Here is a 23802-nt window from a genome sequence, read left to right as displayed (position 1 = left end):
TTAGGAATAAATTTAACTAAAGAGACAAAAGACCTACACAAAGAAAACTACAAAAAACTGTTAAAAGAAATCACAGAAGACCTACATAGTTGGAAGGGCATACCGTGCTCATGGATTGGAAGACTAAATATAGTTAAGATGTCAATCCTACCTAAATTGATTTACAGATTCAATGCAATACCAATCAAAATCCCAACAACTTATTTCTCAGAAATAGAAAAACCAATAAGCAAATTTATCTGGAAGGGCAGGGTGCCCCGATTTGATAAAAGTATCTTGAGGAAAAAATACGAAGCTGGAGGTCTCACGCTGCCAGACTTTAAGGCATATTATGAAGCCACAGTGGTCAAAACAGCATGGTATTGGCATAAAGATAGATGTATCGACCAATGGAATTGAATAGAGTGCTCAGATATGGACCTTCTCATCTATGGACATTTGATCTTTGATAAGGCAGTCAAGCCAACTCACCTGGGACAGAACAGTCTCTTCAATAAATGGTGCCTAGAGAACTGGATATCCATATGCAAAAGAATAAAAGAGGACCCGTATCTCACACCCTATACAAAAGTTAACTCAAAATGGATCAAAGATCTAAACATTAGGTCTAAGACCATAAAACAGTTAGAGGAAAATGTTGGGAGGTATCTTATGAATCTTACAATTGGAGGCGGTTTTATGGACCTTAAACCTAAAGCAAGAGCACTGAAGAAAGAAATAAATAAATGGGAGCTCCTCAAAATTAAACACTTTTGTGCATCAAAGAACTTCATCAAGAAAGTAGAAAGACAGCCTACACAGTGGGAGACAATATTTGGAAATGACATATCAGATAAAGGTCTAGTATCCAGAATTTATAAAGAGATTGTTCAACTCAACAACAAAAAGACAGCCAACCCAATTACAAAATGGGAAAAAGACTTGAACAGACACCTCTCAGAAGAGGAAATACAAATGGCCAAAAGGCACATGAAGAGATGCTCAATGTCCCTGGCCATTAGAGAAATGCAAATCAAAACCACAATGAGATATCATCTCACACCCACCAGAATGGCCATTATCAACAAAACAAAAAATGACAGGTGCTGGAGAGGATGTGGAGAAAGAGGCACACTTATCCACTGTTGGTGGGAATGTAAATGGTGCAACCACTGTGGAAGGCAGTTTGGCAGTTCGTCAAAAAGCCGAATATAGAATTGCCATATGTCCCAGCAATAGCTTTGCTTTGTATCTACTCAAAGGACTTAAGGGCAAAGACACAAACGGACATTTGCACACCAATGTTTATAGCAGCATTATTTACAATTGCAAAGAGAGAGAAACAGCCAAAATGTCCATCAACAGACGAGTGGCTAAACAAACTGTGGTATATACATACGATGGAATATTATGCAGCTTTAAGACAGAATAAACTTATGAAGCATGTAATAACATGGATGGACCTAGAGAACATTATGGTGAGTGAGACTAGCCAAAAACTAAAGGACAAATACTGTATGGTCCCACTGATGTGAACCGACATTAGAGAATAAACTTGGAATATGTCATTGGTAACGGAGACCATCAGGAGTTAGATATAGGGTAAGATAATGGGTAATTGGAGCTGAAGGAATACAGACTGTGCAGCAGGACTGAATACAAAAACTCAAAAATGGACAGCACAATACTACCTAATTGTAATTCAATGTTAAAACACTGAATGAAGCTGCGTCTGAGGTATAGTTTTTTGTTTGTTTGTTTTTGTTTTTTGTTTTTTTATATATTTGTTTGTATTTTTTATTTTTATTTTTTCTCTGTATTATCATTTTATTTCTTTTTCTGTTGTCTTGCTATTTCTTTTTCTAAATTGATGAAAATGTACTAAGAAATGATGATCATACATCTATGTGATGATATTAAGAATCGCTGATTGCATATGTAGAATGGAATGATTTCTAAATGTTGTGTTAGTTAAAAATTAGTTAAAAATTCCATAATTTTTGTCCCATCCTTCAATGGAGTTTGCCAGTCTTTTTGATTATCTGCTTAATATAGTCTGGGATTTATCCAGACATTACATTAAGCTTTGCAGGATTAAAGGCTCTCATTCTCATTCTAGGCTCCCTGTGTTTGGGTTGTTTAAATGATGAATTCAGACAGGTTAATTTAGATTATGTGCTACATAAAATTTAGGTTCTGGACATAATAAAACTTTCTTTCTTTGATCTCAAAGAGTGGGTGAAGTTTTAAAATACAGGCAATGTCTTCCTTACCTCTGTATTCTAAATTACTTTAATCCTGACCTGATTGGCTTCATTCTTTTCTCTAAATACCAGGTTATACATATATAAAACAGCCTCTCAAAATCCAGAAATAACAATTAGCAGTCCAGGCTAAATGTGACTGCTATAAAAGCTTACAATCTAGGCCCCAGTTTTCTTATAAGTATTTTTCTATATAAGATCATACAATATTTGCTCTTTTGTTTTTGGATTATTTTGTCTCACCAAATGTCCCACAGGTTCCTTCACATCATTGTATGCCTCACAACTTCGTTCCTTTATGTAGCAGCACCATGTTCCATTATATGTTTATGCCATCATTCACCAGTCTACTTCTCAGTCAGTGCATCTATCAGCACCTCCATTTACTGGGCCTCATGTATAATGTCCAAAGTCAATAGTCCATCAACATTCTCAATTTTAGATAATGTCATTGTTCCCAAGAACAATGAAAAAGATAGCCAATAAACACACCCTCACCAAATAGAAAATCCAAACCTCCTCCCAACTCTTGTCCCTCCCCCATTATGTACCCCTGGTGTTGCTGTGGTACTGTTGATGTTTTCCTGTTAAACATAGCCCATAGCATGCAATCATATGTTTTTCCTTATACTCCGAAATTATACACTCTTTGCATAAGATTCATACCTTTGCAGTAGCTCATGCAAAAAGTTATTTGTATTTGTAGAGTTAATTGGTGGAACACATGAATCTATACAACCTCTTTCAACCATGTTCACCTTATACCATAATGTTGCTTATAGACCCATTAGTGAATGCTCATTTCTATTTATTCCCTTGTATATCAGCTCAGCCTCATATAAGCTAAATGGGAACTTTCTATCTTATATGATAAAAACCGTTCACCCCTCTCTAGCTTACATGTATGACTAGGTCCCTATATTCTGTATTATAAGCCTCTGATTTTACCTTTACCATGGTCATAAAAATGGAATCATACAGTATCTATATTTTTGTGTCTGATTTATTTCACTCAGCATTATGTCCTCAAGTCTCATCCATATTCTTAGGTTCTTCAGAACATCATTTCATCTTATTGCTGCATAATACTCCATCATATGTATATACCACATTTTGTTAATCCACTCATCTGTTGATAGGTACTTGGATTGTTTTCATCTTTTGATGATTGTGAATAATGCTATGAACATTTGTGTACAAATCTCTGTTTGTGTCACTGCTTTCAGCTCTTCTGGATATATACCAAGTAGTGATATTGCCGGTTCACAGGGCAACTTGATATTTAGCTTTCTGAGGAACTGCCAGACTGTCTTCCATAGTGGCTGTACCATTATACATTCCCACCAGCAGTGCATAAATGTCCCAATCTCTCCACATCCTCTTCAACATTTGTAGTTCCCTGTTTGTTTAATAGCAGCCATTCTTATAGGTTTGAGGTGGTGTGGTAGATTCAGGTGTCAAGTTGGCTAGGTGAAAGTGCTTAGTTCTGTTGCTGTGGACATGAGCCAATGGCATGTGAACCTCATCTGTTGTTGATTACATCTGCTGTCAGCTAGGAGGCATGCCTGATGCAATGAATGATGTTTGATTTAATTGGCTGGTGCTTAAACGAGAGACTCAATGTAGCACAGCCCAAGCAGCTCAGCATACCTCATTTTAGCACTCGCAGCTCAGCCCAGGCCTTTGGAGATGCAGAAAGAAATAACCCCAGGGAAAGTTGTTGGAACCCAGAGGCCTGGAGAGAAGGCCAGCAGGGATCAATCACCCTGTGCCTTCCCACATAAGAAAGAACCTCAGTTGAAAATTAGCTGCCTTTCCTCTGAAGAGCTAATGAAATAAATCCCCTTTTATTAAAAGCCAATCCATCTCTGGTGTGTTGCATTCCGGCAGCTAGCAAACTAGAACAGATTTTGGTACCAGAGAGTGGGGTGCTGCTGCAGTTTGCAAATACCATATATGTTGGAATGGTTTTTTGGATGGCTAAGATGAAGATTTTGGAGGAACTGTGAGGAGAATGATGTAGAGTCCTGGAGTGCTTGAAGAGACTGTTGGTATAAACAGAACCACTGCCATCTGGACAAAGGGGGACACAAAAGGGACAACTTAGAGTTTGCAGAATGAGAACCTTGGAAGCTTGGGTCTGAAGCCAAGAAACCTGAGCCAGGAGAGTGGACCCACCCATATACATGGAGAAGGTGAGTTTACCCTAAAGGGTGAGGATGAGTTTCCCCCCTTGTTGCAGTAGAAGAGTTGTGCAGCCTCAGGCCTTGGAGAAGGTAGAGCACGCTCCTTGGGGGACTGGGGAGAGCCTGGCTGCCACCACATGGAGGGGCTGAGCGTGTGCCCTGGAAATGGCAGTGAGCTCCAGGAGTGACCCAGATGCCTGGAGAGAATGAAGCCAAGAAAAAGGTGGTCTCCTCAATGTTTCCCCTAGGTTGACTTGGAAAGAGGCAGGCCACTGCATAGGCCCTTGGAAAGGGTGGGACTGCCATTTTCTAAAGCTGAAGAATAAATGACTTTCAGACTTTGAAATCCCATGGCGTTTGCCCTGCGGGTTTTACATCTGTGTTCCTTCCAATTTCTCCCTATGGAAATGAAAACCTGTATCCTGTGAATATCCTCCTTTGCATATTGGCACCAGGTAACTTGTTTTGAGATTCATAGGTCCACAGCTAGAAGAGAATTTTTTGCACTTTAATATTGTTTAAGGTGATGAGTGTAATTGCCAAGTTGACAAGGGGTGGACATGTGGTAGTTAGATTCAGGTGTCAAGTTGGCTAGGTGAAAGTGCTTAGTTCTGTTGCTGTGGACATGAACCAATGGCATGTGAACCTCATCTGTTGTTGATTACATCTGCAGTCAGCTAGGAGGCATGCCTCATGCAATGAATGATGTTTGACTTAATTGGCTGTTGCTTAAATGAGAAACTCAAAGTAGCAGAGCCCAAGCAGCTCAGCATACCTCATTTTAGCACTCACAGCTCAGCCTGGGCCTTTGGAGATGCAGAAAGAAATAACCCCGGGGAAAGTTGTTGGAACCCAGAGGCCTGGGAGAAGGCCAGCAGAGATCACCCTGTGCCTTCGCACATAAAAAAGAACCTCAGCTGAAAGTCGGCTGCCTTTCCTCTGAAGAACTAATGAAATAAATCCCCTTTTGTTAAAAGCCAGTCCATCTCTGGTGTGTTGTATTCTGGCAGCTAGCAAATTAGAACAGGTGGTATCTCATTATGGTCTTGATCTGCATTTCCCTTATGCTTATAAGAATGAGCATCTCTTCATGTGCTTTTAAGCCATCTGTATTGCTTTTCAGAAAAATGTCTATTCTTTTTAGCTCACTTTATAATTGGGTTCTTTTGTTGTTGAGTTGTATGATTTCTTTATGTATATAGGATATCAAACCTTTATCCAAAGTGATTTCCAAATATTTTCTCCCATTGAGTTGGCTGCCTTTCACCATTTTGACAAAGTCTTTTGAGGCACAAAAGCATTTGATTTTGAAGAGTCCCCATTTATCTATTTTTTTCCTTTTGTGGCTTGTGCTTTGGGTGTAAAGTTTAGGAAGCTACCTCTTACTACTAGGTCTTGAAGATGTTTCCCTATATTTTCTTCTAGGAGCTTTATGTTACTGGTTGTTATGTTTAAGTGTTTGATCTGATTTGAGTTAATTTTTGTATAGAATGTAAGGTAAGGGTCCTCTTTCATTCTTCTGGCTATTGATATCCAGTTCTCTCATGCCCATTTCGACCAAAAGGGGGAAGAGAAAAATGAGACAAAACAAAATTTCAGTGGCTAAAAGACTTCTGTATTAGTTAGGGTTCTCTAGAGAAACAGAATCAACTCACAAATATAAAATTTATAAGAGTGTCTCATGTGACCACGGGAACACAGAGTCCAAAATCCGCAGGGCAGGCTGTGAAGCTGACGACTCCGATTGGAGGGTCTGGACGAACTCCACGGGAGAGACTCACCAGCCGAAGCAGGAATAGAACCTGTTTCTTCTGAGTCCTCCTTAAAAGACTTCCAGTGATCAGATTAAGCATTACTCATTGCAGAAGACACTCCCCTTTGGCTGATTACAGTCAAATGTAATCAGCTGTGGATGTAGCTGACATGATCATGATTTAATTCTATGAAATGTCCTCATCGCAACAGACAGGCCAGCACTTGCCCAATCAGACAAACAGGTATCATCACTTGGCCAAGTTGACACATGAACCAACCATGACAACTTCAAATAGAGTTGAGAGGTTATCCTGGAGATTATTCTTATGCATTACATAGATATCCCTTTTAAGTTTATGGTATATTGGAGTGACTAGAGGAAAGTACCTGAAACTGTTGAGCTGTGTTCCAGTAGCTTTGATTCTTGAAGATGATTGTGTAATGATATAGCTTTTACAGTGTGACTGTGGGATTGTAAAACCCTTGTGCTCTTGCTCCTTTTATCCAGGGTATGGACAGATGAGTAGAAAAATATGGATAAAAAAATAGGGGGGATAGGGGTAAAATAAATTGGATAGATGGAAACACTAGTGGTCAATGAGAAGGAAGGGTAAGGGATATGGGATGCATGAGTTTTTTCTCTTTCATTTTTATTTCTTTTTCTGAAGTGATGTAAATGTTCTAAAAATGATCATGGTGATAAATACACAACTGTGTGTTGATATTATGAGCTATTAATTGTACATCATGTGTGATTTGTCAATAAAAATATTTAAAAAGAAGAAAAATAAAACCTATTAATGAACTTTTCAGAAAAAATATGGAACTGTTCATGAATTTGTGTGCCATCCTTGCACAGGGGCTATGTTAATCTCTGTAGTGTTGCAATTTTAGTATATGTGCTGCTGAAGCAAGCACAACAATCAATCCTTTCTTGATCAAATGGGGAGGAAAGTTTCAATGGCTAAGAGATTTCAGATAGCATCAGGAGGTCATTCTGAAGGTTACTCTTATGCAATCTTAGCCAGATATTGCTAACAGTGTTTCTGAAAAACCTAAGGAACACCCTCGGTTCTATCTAAAAATCTATAAAAAGGTTATTTTCCCAATGTATTGTTGTAAATAACCTAATTTTAATTCTTCTCCTTTTATTTAAACCTATAATTTTCTATAACTTATTAAGTCTGTTTTTCAGAGACTTTAAGCCTCTAGGTTGTTCCTACGCCAATTAGACCCTGGAGGCAACAGTCACTCCAAGGACAGCCACCAGTTTCATTCCTCTACTCCACAAAATTGATGACCCTTTTCAGCATGAAGAAATCAGAATGATCTTTGCCCAGATATCCCTCAAGATTGAGGAATGGACAAAAAATGGGAGGAATTATAACTGAGACATTAAGAATTAACAAATAATTAAAGTAACTGAATCATTATATAGATGTCCTTTTCTTAGTTTCTAGTATATTGTAGAATAGCCAAAAAGACATACTTGAAATTACTGAAGCCCACTGACCTGTAATCCAGATGCCTTGATCTTTGATAATGATTGTACAGCTTTATAACTTTTATCTTGTGAATGTAAAAGCCTTGTGACTGGCCCTGTTTGAACTCTTATCCTGTTTTACAACTTTAGAGTTTTATGACCACAAGACCACCCCCTAATATTTATTAGGAAATTGAGTCAGCCCAGAACTAACCCCCTCAATTCCTAAACTATCTTACTAGATGAAGCTAGTTCTAACCAAATTGGCCCTCCTGACATGCACAGTAGCTTAAACTTTAAACTAGTCAACATGAGCATGCTCAATCATTAGATCATCTCTAATTTTGCATCTGGAGCCATTATACTCATTATCCTAAATTCTGCCCATCTTTTGACACTATAAAACTATCAGAATTACTGCAGTTTGGGGAGACAGATTTTAGGCTGTTAGGCCATCTGATCTCTTTGCTCTTCTCCCTTTTGAGACCCTGGTGTCATAGAGTAGCTGTTATGTGCATTGGGTAGAGAACACTATGTTTGATCGATATCAATATAAAGAATCATAGAATGGTTAGGTATTCATACTGTGCTGGTCTGAATCTGTGGTGGACCCCAGAAAAGCCATGCCCTTCGATCCTCATTCAATATTGCTGGGTGAGAGCATTTTGATTGTTTCCATGAAGATGTGACCCACCCAATTGTGGGTGGTAACTTTTGATTAGATGATTTCCATGGAGCTGTGTCTCCACCCACTGAAGGTGGAGTTGCTTGCTGGAATCCTTTAAAAGAAGAAACATTTTGGAGAGAGTCCCTTTTTTGGTAGAGCCACGAGAAAGGCAGCAGATACCGCCATGTTCACCATGTGCCCTTCCAGCTGAGAGAGAAATGTTGAACATTGTCGGCCTTTTTGAACCAAGGTATCTTTCCCTGGATGCCTTAATTGGACATTTCTATAGACTTGTTTTAATTGGGACATTTTTTCGACCTTAGAACTGTAAACTAGCATCTGATTAAATTCCCCTATTTAAAAGCCATGCCATTTCTGGTATATTGTATTCTGGCAGCTAGCAAACTAGAACACATACCTAAAGTGAAGATAGTGCTTATCTGGCAAAAATACATCCATTCATTCAATATGTAATACCTGAGCCCCTATGGTGTTTCAATAGTGATAAATGAATGGAAGGAGGGAGGAAGGTTGGAGTGTTTTGGAAGAGAGGGGTTGCATTTTAAATAGGGTGAGCTGGGAAACATCTGGTTGAAACAAAAACCCAAAGAGAACATACATGAAAGGCATGTTGATACCTGGTGCAATGAACATGCCAGGCAGAGGGAACAGCCAAGTGCTGTGTCCCTGAAAGAGGAATCATTCCTGGTGTTCTGGGAGATCAGCAAGGACGAAGTGAATTATGCGAGAGAAGAGCAGTAGGATATGAGATCAGAGAGGTAAGAGGGTGCTCAATCACATAGAATTTTGTAAGCATTGCTTTTACTACAAGCCAGATGGAAAACTGTAGGAGAATTTTGAGCTGAGGAGGATAAACCTGATCTGCCTTTTAAAAGGATTGCTAAGTACAGCTGGGGAGAAGCACGGAAATCAGTGAGGAGGATACTATTGTAATTTAGGCAAGAGGCAGATTGACTTGAATCAGAGTAATTTGGATTACAATATTTGATTTAAAATTATTTTTTCAAAGTACCTAATACCTTTAGACTTCCCAATTTTAGTTTTAAAGATTTTTTCCCCCACTATTGCTTGTTAAATACTTGATTTGATCAGTGAATCTGTACTTAGTGTCTCTTTTCCCATTTACTCTAAGCAGCCTTGCCACTCTAGCAATTGTTGGATCTAAGTAAGTTTCCCCTTCTGCCTTCTCACCATGTTTTCTTTTATTTTGCAGTTAAGTTTGAGCTGATTTTTCCCCTTCTCAAAATTTAATCCTATCTGGATTCTAAATCCCTTAAGGATTATTTGAAGCAAAGAATACCTGCTGATTTAAAAGAGTGTTTCACACTTGGATTTACTCCATTGGGGTATATAGCAAGAATAGTGGAACCCTCTTTCCTTTCCATGCATAATATTGTGTTTGTCAGTGATATATGCTGTTCAATAAGCAGTCTGTTAAGAAGAAATATAGTGAAACTCATTTCTTTTATTTGTTGTTTTGAAAAAGACTTATTTTCCTTTGGAGTATTTAGATTTAGTGCTGTTATTTTGTGAGGGAATCAAATAATATCACCTGAAATTGCATTAACCTCTCTTTCATTACACCATCCTTAAGGTCGTACGTACTACAGATTTGATTATCTGTGCAACTTAATGTAATGAATACTTGTAGTGTAACATAATGTAGTGTAACATAATGTAAATGAATACTTGGTTTATAAAGATTTCTAAATCCTATTGTTTCAGTTGATTCATTGTAAAGATAAAAAATTATTTTACTAATCCTCAAAAGAAAATTTCTCGTGTGTTATTGGCTTTGGGAATGACACTTTATATAGGCTTTATAATTAATGCTGATATGAAATAAGGCATTAGCTTGAGAAAGAATGATTCTTTATATAAAATTATTATGGTTGCTCATAAACTATAAACTATTATATAATCTATACTAGCAAAACAGAGATGTTAACCCTTCCACTTTATTTGGTTTAAGCAACTGGATGTGATGGAGTTTGGAGGAGAATGTGTTGTGAGTACACAAAAGGGTTTATAATAATTTCTTCCCTGCCCTGTGCTGTCTTCTATGAGCCACGTTCACTTTTCTCTAAATATTTTCCCATTAAAATCCTAGTTTCTTAAGAACTGAAAGTAGAGAGGTTGTGGCTGTTCGGATGTGTATAATAAGATCACCCAAATGTATTGCTAAGGGTCTGGATGTTTTCAGCAAGGAGATTGTGGTAAGAAAAGGTAGCATCTACTGCTTTCAACAGTTAGGAAGTTAAGGCAATCTGTATAAAGCTTACATTTTAATACCTATACCAGCTGTTTTCAAAGTGTGGTCTATGGACCCCTGAGGGTCCCCAAGTCTCCTTCTTGGGGCCCCTGATGTCAAAACCATTTTTGTAGAAATTCTATGAAGTTATTTGTCTCATTCAGTATGTTTTTATTTGCACTTAATAGTGAGTCTTTAGCGTGAATCAAGGCAGTGGCACCAAATTCTATTGGTAGTCACTATATTCTCCACTGCCACACACAGTTTTAAAAAAAGGAGAATGTTCTGTGATAAAACAGTGAAAATCATTAATTTTATTAAACTTTAGCCACCGAGTGTACACTTTTTATTATTCTTTTTGATGAAATGGGAAGCATGCATAGAGCCCTTCTGCTCCGTGTTGGCACTCAATGGTTGTTTGGAGGAAGAGCTGTTGTGCTGCTGTTTGAGTTGGGAGCTGAATGAGCCATTTTTATCACAGGCACCATTTTTAAATGGAAAGAATGACTTACATAAAAACTATGATCAATCGGACTTGGATATTTGGCAGACATTACCTTGAAACTGAACAAAGTAGGCCATTTTATTTCAAGGAAAACAAAATAAAATTTGCTACCTTTGATAAAACTCGAGTTTTCAAGCAAAAATTTGAATTTTGGAAAAGTTTTCTTCCTTCTATAAAGTTGGCAACTTCCCCAAGCTGAAAGAATTTTGTAAGCCAATCAGTGGTGATATTAATAATGACAATAATGAAATATGTCAACACTTAGAAAATCTGTAAGTCAGTAAACCAATATTTTGCCTATGAGTAATGTATGATGTTACAAAATCATTGATGGGTTAAAGGTCCATTCAAAGAGTAAGATAGACCAAGGGATTTTAATGTGACAGAATAATAAAAGCTAACTGATATGGTTTTCAATGCCCCATTGCAAGTAACCTTTAAGAAACTTTCACTTTTAGTGAGTTTTTTTGGTATAGTGTCAAGGAAGAATATGTATAGTTATCTGAGAAAACTATTAAAATCCCTCTCCCTTTTCCAAGTACATATCTGTGTGTAGTCATATTTCTTCATAAACTTCCATCAATACAACATATAGCAACATCTTAAATGCAAAAATAATTTAATATTACCAGATATTAAAGAGATTTGTGAAAATGTAAAATGATGCCACTGTTCTCACTAAATATTTTTGTTTTTGAAAGTTATATTTTTCATAAAACATACTATTTATATGAACATGAAATGGTTTATTTTTAATTGAATCAATTTAAATTTCCATATTTAAATTTTTCTTACTTTGTGATTTTAAATATGGTAATTATTGATAGATATAACTCACATAATCAAAAGTTCGGGTCTTCAATTTTTAAGAGAATAAAGGCATTCATACTCTAAAAAATTTCAAAACTGCTTGGCTGTATTCTAAGATGTAGCCTGAGGGTTATCTAAGCCAAGTTACTGCGTGGGTTTTAGGGGACGGTGATTTTCTAATATAAATAAGTTGTGAATCTAAATGTTTCAGATTAAAGCGTAACTAGGAGAACTATGATTCCTCTGATCATGTTAGCTACCAAAATATAAATTAGAGTATTAGAAATTATGCTAATAGTGGGCGGTATGGTCTGAAGGGAGGAATGAAAACAATGAGGAGAGATAAGGAAGAGGGTGAAAAAAGCGAAGGGGGCTCTATTTCTACGGTTGGAGTGGAGATAGGAGAGAAGGGCATAGTTTCAGAGATCCATCAGAAGGAAGGAAGAAAAGTTTAGAAGCACAGGCATTGTCAGCCATAAAGTCATGGCATTGGGTTGGAATTTGGGACTAGAGAAATGGTGAGTGGAGGGTGAAGAGAGCATTGGCCTAGGAAATACAATTCAGTACATTAATTCAATTTCATAAACTTAAAAATTGTAAATATGTTTTTTTCTGTTATCTAGATGTTAACTATGCTAACAGTACATGACTTAGACTTACTAATTGTTTATTATGTGCTAGCTTCTAGGAGATTTATTATGTATCTGGAACTATTCTTTTTTTAAGTAGATTTTTTTAAGAACCATTTGAGAACAAGTTGTAGACATTATGAGACTTTACCTCTAAATCCTTTAGCATGTGCCTCCTAAAAACAAGGATTTTCTTTATAGCTGTAATATATCATAAATAGATTTTTTTAAGAACCATTTGAGATCAAGTTGTAGACATTATGAGACTTTACCTCTAAATCCTTTAGCATGTGCCTCCTAAAAACAAGGATTTTCTTTATAGCTGTAATATATCACCCAAGAAATATAATACTGCTACATATTATTCTCTAATATTCAGCTTACATCTAAATATCCCAGTTGGTTCCAATTATATCCTTTATCTGACTTTCTTTTTGAATTTATTTATTTATTTAAAAATTAGGTTCAGGGCGGGCCGCGGTGGCTCAGCGGGCAAAGTGCTTGCCTGCTATGCCGAAGGACCTCGGTTCGATTCCCGGCCCCAGCCCATGTAACAAAAACGGAGAAACAGAATACAATAAAAAACAAGAAAATGTTTAAAAATGTTTCCCTTTCTTCCTTCCTTCCTTCCTTCTATCCTTCCTTCCTTCTCTCTGTCTTTCCTTTAAAAAAAAAAAAAAAAAAAAAAAAAAAAAAAAAAAAAATTAGGTTCAGGATCTAATTAAGTCTGATGCATTGCAATTCATTGTTAATTTCTTTTACTCTAGAAGTTCACCAGCTCCACCCACTGTGCAATTTCACTGGTCTTACATGACTTTGATGTTTTTTAAAGATGTAGGGTGCATTTGTTTTTGCAGACTGTACCTCAGTTGGGATTTGTTTGATTGTTTTCTCCTGATTAGATTCAGGGTCAATTTTTTATTTGTTTGGCAAAAATACCACCTGGGCGATGTTTTTCTTCTCAGTGCATCATATCAGAAAACACATGTGTCAGTATGCCTCACTGTTGGTGACCAGACACTCTCCTAAGTGCTTTATTCATCTGTTTTTTAAACTACCTTATGCTGTAACTATAGCTTTTATTTTTTATAGAATACACTATTTTTTACATAAAGACACTGAGAGGTTAAGTGTCTTGACAAAGGTCACATAGCTGGTAAATAGTAAAGCAGGCTTTTGAACCCAGATAGTTGCTCCAGATTTGGTAAATTGAGCCACTAGAGACTAATAACTTAGTTTGTAATTCTTTGTTCATCACTTGCTTCCAAGAAATGTAAGTGAAGGCCAGGAGATTGATCTCAAGGCCTGAAGTGAGGTCATTTCCTCCAGAGCTATCTGTGTGCTGTGAATTCCACCTCTACCATTTACAGGCAAAAGTGGTAGAGAGTCAGAGAACCACCTGGAGAGTTTAACATGGAGTTTGAGGAACAGAAGGACCTGACTCACCCTAAGAAAATCAAAAGGTAAGTTTGACGATATATCCTTATAGAGAGAATAATGGCAGGGGAAAGGTCTGGTTGCTCTGAGGGATCGGTTGTGGATACTGCAGAAGAGTCTAAGTTATCTAAAAGTATCCTATCACAGAGACCTATTTGAAGGGATAAAGTGACCCCAACCAAGAGCCTCTGTGATGGGCTACCAGAAAGTAGAAATTAGGAGGCAATTTCAAGGGGCTTCCCAGGAAGACATAGCCCATGACATGCATCCCTACAGATGAGTCTTCAGAGAACGTATTTGGGAAAGAACTTTGCTTTACCTCTTTTATCTCTTTCCTCTGCTTCCCAACCCTGAAGGATTCAGAAAAGAGCATAGTAAAAGAAGATAAGTCTAAGAGTTGGGAGGGATGGGGAAGAATGGCCATGCCTTCTTCTGCACTGTAAGCCTTGTAACCTGTATCAGGCTCAAGCAGGCAAAGAACTAACTATCAAAGTTTAAATGGGAGGTTAAGGTGTACAATTAAATTGGACTCATCTTTGTATATTACTTGAGAAATGAGAATGTTAGTAATTGAAAATTAATGTGAAATATGGGATTTACCTAAAGATTTCATCCAGGGACATAAAAGCGTGAATAACGACGCAGGTTAAAGAGTCAGTAGTGAGAAAGAACTGGATTTAATTAATTCAGTACACTGGCTGCCTAAGTATTGCGTCCCTTTCCAGTTCCAGAACTGAACTCTGAGAAAGAACTACTTTCTTAGCAACCGCCAGGCTTTCTCTCACCTTTGACTCTAATTTAGGAGGAACTGCTTAAGAGTTATTTTTCCCCTGGGAAACTGCCCAGAATGTGTGCTATGTTGCTTTTGTGTGAACTGCAAATAGAACACTTCCAATTGTTGGGTGGAGTAGATTATCACTGACAACATGAAATGTTCTCAGGAATGCCACCCAAATTCTTCCTCTACAATGGGAACCAACTGCAATTGGCTGCGCATAGGCTAGACACTTGTTTGGCTGTTGATTCTGTTCTGGCTGCTGGGCTCTGGAATGCGGACAGTTCCTGTCCATCCTCCAGTGCCATTTCTTCATAACTATGTTGTACAGGCAGCACCCAGTGGCAAAGTTCTTGTTCCATTTCACCTCAGTCCCATTCTGTTTCTAATGCCTCCCTACTTTCTTCCCCTCTCCTTTTTACACTGTACCTATGATACACCAGCTTCTAACCTTTAGCTTTGCCTCCTTTTTCCAGCTTTAGGCTTTCTCTTAGACCTTAGAGGAGATGTTCGTATTCCCGATTAGAGCTGGAATGATCTTCCATAAATAGAGGTTTTGCCTTTTTCCCTGTTGTTCCATCAGTACAAAGTTCACTCAACCCTACCCCAGCCACCCCAAGACCTCCCTCTCAAATCTTCTGATTCCTCAATCAGCCAACTGCCCTGTCTCTGGGCTCCTCAAGGTACCAAAGGAAGGAAGTCCGGTATTTTGCTTACAGCACCACATTGTAGAAGAATATAGGAGCAGAATTGATCTACTTCTTCCAACAGAGAAGAATATCCTCTTCCCTTCATCTGCAATAGAGAAGGGCTCCCTTAAAGTGCCTTATAATTGCATGAAAGTAGGTGCAAACAGAGTGAGGAATGGAAATTTTGTTTATATTCAAATTAAAATATCTCTTAATTAAGAGAGAAAGAACAACATTAATTAGTTCATGTGTGTTTTGGTTTGTTAAAGCTGCCAGAATGCAATATACCAGAAAGGATGGCTTTTAAAAGGGAATTTATTGTTACATGTTTAAAAGCTCTAAGGCCATAACATTTTCCAAACTGAGGCATCCAGAGAAAAATACTTGACTCAAGAAAGGCTGATGCCTGTCACGTGGACAGTAGGTGCCTGGTGTCTGCTAGTCCTTATTCCCTGTTCCATTGCTTCCAGCTTCTGATTCCAGTAGCTACATATCTTAAATGGGTGGAGTCACATCTCCATCTAATCAAAAGGTCACACCCACAACTGGGTGCATCACATCTCCATGAAACAATGCAATCAAAAAGATTCTACCCTACAATATTATACCATGAGTAAAGAACATGGCTTTTCTGGGGTATGCAACAGTTTCAAACTGGCACAATGTGCTTATGGAATCATTCTATATGAACTGGCTTAAAATTAAATAAATTTAAATAAATGTATTTTATTCCATTGAAGGATGATGACAAAGAACAGAACAAACTGCCATTTTAAATTAGAAGGAAAATTATGTACTAGGTTCAAGCATATGAAACTTCTCTTATTCAAATACTCTGCCAATATTTGAGCATTTTAGCAAAAGAAAATGTCAATTTTGTGTGGTTCTGCCCAATATTAATATTTTAAAAACAAAAATTTCTGATAATATTTCTCTTCTGTAAATGTTTTTCAATTTTAATTTACTCTGTCTAAGTTTTTTTTAAATATTATTTTCAATTACTTCACATTGCCAGTAGAGTGCATTGACCACTTGGTGATATCACTGGAAATTTCAAAAATAAAATGTAAGTATAGAGGCATCTGGTTATGATTTGCCTTTCCTTTTCTCCAGTTGCATAATTCAAGTTGATGCTGCATAATTCTTTTTCCTTTTATTACATTCCATATGGTGGCAGAACAACTACCAAAGATGAATACTTTGAGTACCTTCCATATCAAAGCTACAGCTTTCACATTCTGTTCTATTGATACTGCATTTTGGCAGTGGATAAAGGGACACAGCTAAAGTCTATGCTCATAATCGGTTTTATTTGAGAAAGATTTCCTTTGAACTAGTGACCACCCATGATTTTATAATTATCAGAAATTAACTAGCTCAGCATTTCTTGTAGGAAATATTCACAATTCACCTCCTTGCTTTTGGAAAAGGAGAAAAGAAAAAAGAAGAAAAGAAAAGGAAAGGAAAAATAGTAAGGAAAATTAGAGAGCTCCATTTTGCTTAGGAATAGTCCACAATGCAATGCTAACACTGTATTTGCCTGCACAGCATTCTTTCAAGCACAATCTTAAAAATCTTTTTACTTTCTCAGAACCCTACAGAGAAGAAAACTAAGAGAAGTTTTATTTTCTGAAAAGTGTGACAATTCCAGGGTAAGTATTCTGATATGTTCCATAAAAACTGTAGACAGACTATTAAAGCATTTTGCAAAGAATATTCTCATATGCATTTCAGTATGATTTGAAATTCTTATGGTTGTGCAATGTTATTTAAATTAAGAAGCTAACTGGACATTTTAAAGGTAGAACACTTTAAACTTAAATCTAAAACTTGGCAAAGATGCATGTGTTAAGTTGACTGGGCACCTACACATAGGATATAAACTTTGCAAGGCCCTGCAAAATCTTCAAATATACCCTCCTTCAAACCCCTTTTCCCACTTGTATTCATTTTCCCACCCTTTGGGAAAATGTGGGAAATAGACAGTGGGAGCTTTGTTTCCAGTGGCTTTGTCTGCTTGCAGCCACTGGTAAAATAAACAATACTCAAATTGGCCAAGTCCTGGGTAGAGCTTGGAGGACTGGGAGAGCTTTTCCAATAACCCAACACGGATGACTTCATCAGATTATCTGGTTGTAAACTTACCTCATCTAGCATAATTGGATTGCAGCATCCTATGCAGATCAGTATAAAACTAGCTTAGGCCATGGGATATTAAGTGAGAGACTTCCCACCCCTGGGAAGAGATCTAAAGGAAGACTATTGAAGAGAAACTTGCCTTCTTTTACTTTATCCTGGCCCTATATATCAATGAAGCTTCTGACACACTTCAGGATCCTGTCAGTCAGATGTGTAATTATGAAAAATTCTCATAATTTCCTTCTGGGACTGTATTGATAAATTCTTCTCTGAATTAAGCCCAGCAATAGCTGAAAATATACACAACCAGTGCTGGGATTGAGACATCAGATTCATTTTATGACCTAATCCACTAGAAATTTATGTGATTATAAAAAATCTTTGAAGAAATTTCAGTGTTTTAAAATACTTTTGGTCAGTTTTATAATTTCATATTTGTTGGGCAGGGGAAGGTATGAATAAATGGAAGTTATTAAACAGAAAAAATTGGTAGATAACATGCCTTTTGGTTCTTACTAATTAGGTTTCAGGTGGGATATATAAATGGAATTTGAAAAAATTTATATAAAAGATTTAAATACTTCATATCAAAAGATTTACATTCCCATCCACACCTATCCCCTTTACCCACCTTTCAGGAATTTAGCTATTTGAATTTAGCGTTTGATAAGTTTACCACAGCCCGCTGAATGCTTTTGGGTACTTTAAATTTGTTTTTACTGTATTAGGCATATGACTGCAAACATATTACAAAATAATTATATAAGCAGTAGAAACATTATAGTCCATCCTGATAAATAAAGCTCAGACAGAAATCATAATCTTGATTCAACTAGAACTTGATGTTAAGGAATGAAGAATTTGTTTGTCTTGCCTCCTCCCAAACCTCAAGTAATAAATCTCAAAAGCTTCAATATTGATTCAACAAAATGAATGGCTTAGTCATTTCAGAAGAACTCTGACAAGTGGACAAATGCTGCCATGGTGACATTTTGATATGCAGTGTGGTTACTGAGCCTTGCTGGTTTCCTCCCCCTGCCATTGAAGCAAAATGACAAACCACGGGAAGTGCCACCCACAGCGGTCCTAAACCAGAGGCAACTTTAAAAAAAGAAAAAAAAAAAAAAAAAAACGGAAAATATTTAATTAGCTATTCTTAAAAGATTACAAACTCCATATACATTAGTGTCTGGTTTATGAGGAAAATTCCTTTTAAAATATGAGAAAAACTGACATGATTCTTGTTAAGAAATAAAAACTATTATTGATCTTAAAAAGTTTCAGACATCATTATTGATAAATGTTTGTAAACAGACTTCGTGAGGAAAAAATATTTTTAACTTGGAAAGATTAAGACTTAAAATATTTTCCCCAGGGTATATAAAAATTGTACCTAATTAATCCTTTGCTAAATAATAATAATATATTCTATATGGCCGTAATTAAAATAAAAATACAATATGTATGATCAAATATGATTAATGTTTACATCTGTAAGGAGAAGAGACTCTTTGTTAGAAAGCAATATGTGTATTTGGCTATTCCTTGATCTTACTATTCACTGCATAGAGCAATTATGTGTATGTTCTTTTCTCCACTAGTATAAAATATATCTAGATATAGTAAAGGCAAATACAATACACATAATAACAATGAAAATAAACAGCAATGAAAAACATGAAAATGCTTTCAAATATGTGATTATGAATTTGTCAAATTTATTTAGGTAAAATTAACATTGTAGTTCTTCACTATTGGATTAATTAACTCAGAAGTAAAACTTTCTCAATTGCATCTTAAATATAGCTAGAGTAAGAAATTAATATCTTTAATTTTTTCATTTTACTGAATACTTACTATGTATCAGACTACATTATTTCATTTAACTTACATACAAACTTGTGCAGTAGGTATAATAAGAATCTCCATTTTGTTGATAAGGAAACTTAGTTGTGAAAGATTAATAAACTTATCTAAGTTGCTCAACCTACCTATACTCTACTATCTTTTGGCATCACCTGGACTTAACCTTGTAAAATGCTTTTATTTTTTCCTCTGTTTCTTGAGAAATAGAAACTATACTACTGACCTTAACAAAGCCTCAGACTTTTTGTTCTACAAACAGATTGAGGAATGTTTTTGAACTTAAGAAAATAAAGATTTAAAATATTTGTCGTAGAACATAAAAATCATATTTAATCCTTTGCTTTCTTACTCATTGTGCTGGTCTGAATCTGTGGTGGACCCCAGAAAAGCCATGCCCTTTGATCCTCATTCAATATTGCCGGATGAGAGCATTTTGATTGTTTCCATGAAGATGTGACGCACCCAATTGTGGGTGGTAACTTTTGATCAGATGATTTCCATGGAGCTGTGTCTCTACCCACTGAAGGTGGAGTTGCTTGCTGGAATCCTTTAAGAGAGGAAACATTTTGGAGAGAGTCCCTTTTTTGGTAGAGCCACGAGAAAGCCAGCAGATGCCGCCATGTTCACCATGTGCCCTTCCAGCTGAGAGAGAAATGTTGAACGTCGTTGACTTTCTTGAACCAAGGTATCTTTCCCTGGATGCCTTAATTGGACATTTCTATAGACTTGTTTTAATTGGGACATTTTTTCGGCCTTAGAACTGTAAACTAGCATCTGATTAAATTCCCCTATTTAAAAGCCATTCCATTTCTGGTATATTGCATTCAGGCAGCTAGCAAACTAGAACACTCATTAATTTTAGAAAAATTAAATATTGGAGAGTATTAGAAAAGAAGCTGTAACCAAGTAAAAAAAAGAGAGAGAGAGAAGAAAGGGGTTGTTGCTGAAATTTTTTTTTTTTTTTTTTTTGGTCATCCTGTGTCATGGTCAGGTTCATGTGTCAACTTGACCAGGTGGTGGTGCCCGGTTGTCTGGTCAGGCAAGTTCTGGCCTGTCTGTTGCTATGAGGACATTTCATGGACTTAAATCATGACCGTGTTGGTGGCATCCACAACTGACTGCATTTGCAATCAGTTAAGGGAGTGTCTTCTAATCACTGGAAGGCTTTTAAGGAGGATTCAGAAGAGACAGTCACTCTTCCTATTTCAGCCAGCAAACTTCTCCTGTGAGTTCACTGAGGACCTTCATTGGAGCTGCTGCATTGCAGCCTGCCCTACAGACCTTGGACTCTACATCCCACGGTTACATGAGATGCTTTTATTCACTTTATATTTATGGATATCTCCTGCTGATCCTGTTTCTCTAGAGAACCCTAGCTAATACATCATGTTTCTGGTTTAAAATTCTTAATTTTTGTTGTCTATGATAGTCTAGGTTGACTGCTAGTTTATCAAGCATCTTACATTTTAAATTAAGGAAGAACTATTCTTTATATACTTCATCTATGTAGGGACTAAATTTCAAGGCAGATTAGGCATTTCAAACCAATCATGATAAATTGTGATAAAACTGGTTACTTCTAGATGACCCATAAATAATCTAGATACATTTCAGGGCAATGAAATGTTTTGGCAAGACAGGGAAATTTGGAGACTGAGACTCCTACATACCTTTTCAGCCTCTTTCCTCTAATAACTCTTTAACTTACTGAGAAGCAGCTCTCAGCAACCCAAACTTACCTAATCATAACCAACCAGAGCTTGAAACACTCCTCATATGTAACTCTTTCCCAGGAAGACGTGGTGCCATCTCCAGCTGGAGGAGTGTTTGAACCCTTTCAGCCATAATCCTTTGTTTTACCTCTTCCCTCACAGAACTGAATAGATTTCAACTGTCAGGTAGTGGTTTTGGTTTCAGTTTTGTTTTGCTTTTCATCTGTAGAAGTGTGATCATGGAAGTCTTGGTGTAGGGTAGGAAAGATGTAAAAAAAAATGCTTCTCAGGAACCATTTTATAGACTTCCAATCCTTCCAGGCTTCCAACTTTGTTATTTTCTGATATATCTTATGTCCCCTGCCCTGCCCCCCAGAAGTACTTGCAGTTTTCCAAGCCCATCTCTAGCTTTTTACCACTTTATAAGTAAGGTACATGTTTTCCCTGTACTTCCCTGTACTAGCTCTTTTTGGTGGGACAACTGCAGGGGGCACTGCTCACATAAATTTCCAGGTGAGAGGCATTCCCTAGAGCTGCGCAACTCCTGTGGTGCTGGAGGGTTTGGTATAGACAAGCATGCTCCCAAACCATAAGGATCTCAAACCTAAAGTCTTTTCATTGACTGGTAATTTGGCATTCATATGACTTTGAGTTTAGATCCATAGCCAGGACTCATTGCTTCTTTTGAATAGCACTTCCACAAGTGTATTTTGAAGGCTACTGACAAGAATGACATAGAGAAAAGAGTTATGTGACCAAATAAATTTATGAATTAGTGGGTTAAGCAAACTTAAACTGGTTTCCTTCCTACAGTTCTCAGATCTTTTCATATTTTATTGTGCTTGTTGATTTTCTAAGACTGTATCCCACCTTGATAATTTGATTATGGAATGATTTGCCTTTTTACAAACTTGGGGAAATGCTGATATAACTGGTTTACTGATGGGTTTTAATTCACTGGGGTCCAAACAAGAATCATCATTTTCTCAACTTTTTTTCCCTTAAGTGTCCTATGTTAAATCATTCTTTCCCAATGGGTAGCACATCTCTTGGGCAGATTCCACAACTTATATAGTTTAAAACACCAAGCTCAAATCATATTTAAAGTTTTTTCCTCCTGATTGTTGGCTGGACCACTGGTTCTGGAGACCTGAAATGGGGAGGAGTCATGGACAGGTCTTGAAATGTGTTCAGTGTGTGCAGCTGTATATGCCGATTTTGGTTTTTAGAAGTTCTTGCTTTTCTATCTGTTCCTTTTTAAGACCGAACACTTCTGATACTGAGAGTATAGAGGGAGAATAGGAGGACAAACATCCCTTTGCTTAACTGCCTACCTGTGTTGTCCCCTTCTTTATGGTTATGTCTCCTTCTCTATATAAGACAGACTAGCTATCTTCTGGGTGACTAGCATACTGACTTTCTCAGAGGCACATGGGTAAGTTCTGGTGGGTTATGTGAACTCTCCCCATTTCATGGTTTCTTGAAGTAGATTTCTCCTTCACTATCCCCTTGAGCTACTTCCCAGAAATACACAGCCTCCTGTTCCTGGGATCTTCTTATAGCATAAGTTGTTTGTTCTCTTGGGGCAGGAATTGGAGAGATTTTGCTCAAGTGTAGCTTCTCTGCTGTCACTTAATTCATAGGAAACCTATACATCCTTATCTCTGTCCTACCAAATATTCTTCGTAGTGCTCAGGTCAGAACATATCAACAAATCCATTGGCTTGAGCATACATCCAACAGGGAATGAGTTGCCTATCCCCCTTCTCTACCACAATGTCTAATCTCTACCACAGTTCTTCTGGAGTTCCATCTCATTTGACTCCTGGAGGAGAGAGAAATGCCAGAGCTTTTCCCCTAGGCTAACTACTAATGGCTGCTTCACCTTTCCTTTTCCCTCTCCAGCTTTGGAGGCAGATGATTGTTATATATTCAGTTCTTCCACCCCATAGAAAACCCTGGAGTCAGAATCTGGTACCAATGGTTGGCAGCTTTCTTTAGAAGTTTTTCCCTTAAGTATCCTATGTCAAATCTATATCACCTATATCACCGATTCTGGAGGGGCAGAGAATGGCTCATTCAGTGCATTGGTTAAACTATACAATGTACACCACAGATAGACAAGAAGCACCAATGCGGATGTTGAAAATAGTAGTTAGATTGTATTTTTAAAAAAAGAGATGGAAGGAATGAGGCATGAGAGATGAGGAACTCGGGGAAGTCAGTTAAGAATCAGAATTTTAGGCCAGAGTAAGCCAAAAAAAAAAAAAGGTATATAGCAGTTGTTAGGGTCAGATCACAATATTAATGAGAAACAAGGTACAGAAAAATGAAGCAGGACCTAGGGCAAGGTATAGCCCAGATTTCAAACAAAATCAGAGCTAGAGTATCCATTTGATGTAATATAGTAGAGCGACCTTATTGGACAGGACAACAAATTCTCCCACAGCTTCCTGAGATCTGGTACCACATCTGCATTCATCTTTTTATCTCTGAGACTTAATGCATAATTGGTACTCAATAAATATTTGTTGAGTGAATTAATCAAGTTAGGACACCAAATATCAGAAAGAACTTGATCACTAAAGTAATTCTTGCTTCTGAATAGAGCAGGGTTTGGGAAAACATGGCCCT

At 37.1% G+C, this 23802-nt stretch overlaps 1 long non-coding RNA gene and 1 other non-coding gene across 2 annotated transcripts; one reads left to right on the top strand and one right to left on the bottom strand.

The window, feature by feature from the left end:
- Positions 1–6998: 6998 nt before the first annotated feature.
- LOC143665815 (U6 spliceosomal RNA) lies at positions 6999–7102 on the bottom strand. The gene has a single exon (XR_013167221.1). It is a non-coding gene; the product is annotated as a U6 spliceosomal RNA (small nuclear RNA).
- A 6777-nt stretch (positions 7103–13879) lies between these two features.
- Positions 13880–20030, top strand: LOC143665343 (uncharacterized). Its single transcript, XR_013166893.1, has 3 exons — positions 13880–14013; positions 17043–17103; positions 19841–20030. It is a non-coding gene; the product is annotated as an uncharacterized LOC143665343 (long non-coding RNA).
- Positions 20031–23802: the final 3772 nt, after the last annotated feature.

Source organism: Tamandua tetradactyla, chromosome 21 (assembly GCF_023851605.1).
Source record: "Tamandua tetradactyla isolate mTamTet1 chromosome 21, mTamTet1.pri, whole genome shotgun sequence".
Lineage (NCBI taxonomy): Eukaryota > Metazoa > Chordata > Mammalia > Pilosa > Myrmecophagidae > Tamandua > Tamandua tetradactyla.
This window is presented reverse-complemented; position numbering and strand designations above follow the sequence as displayed.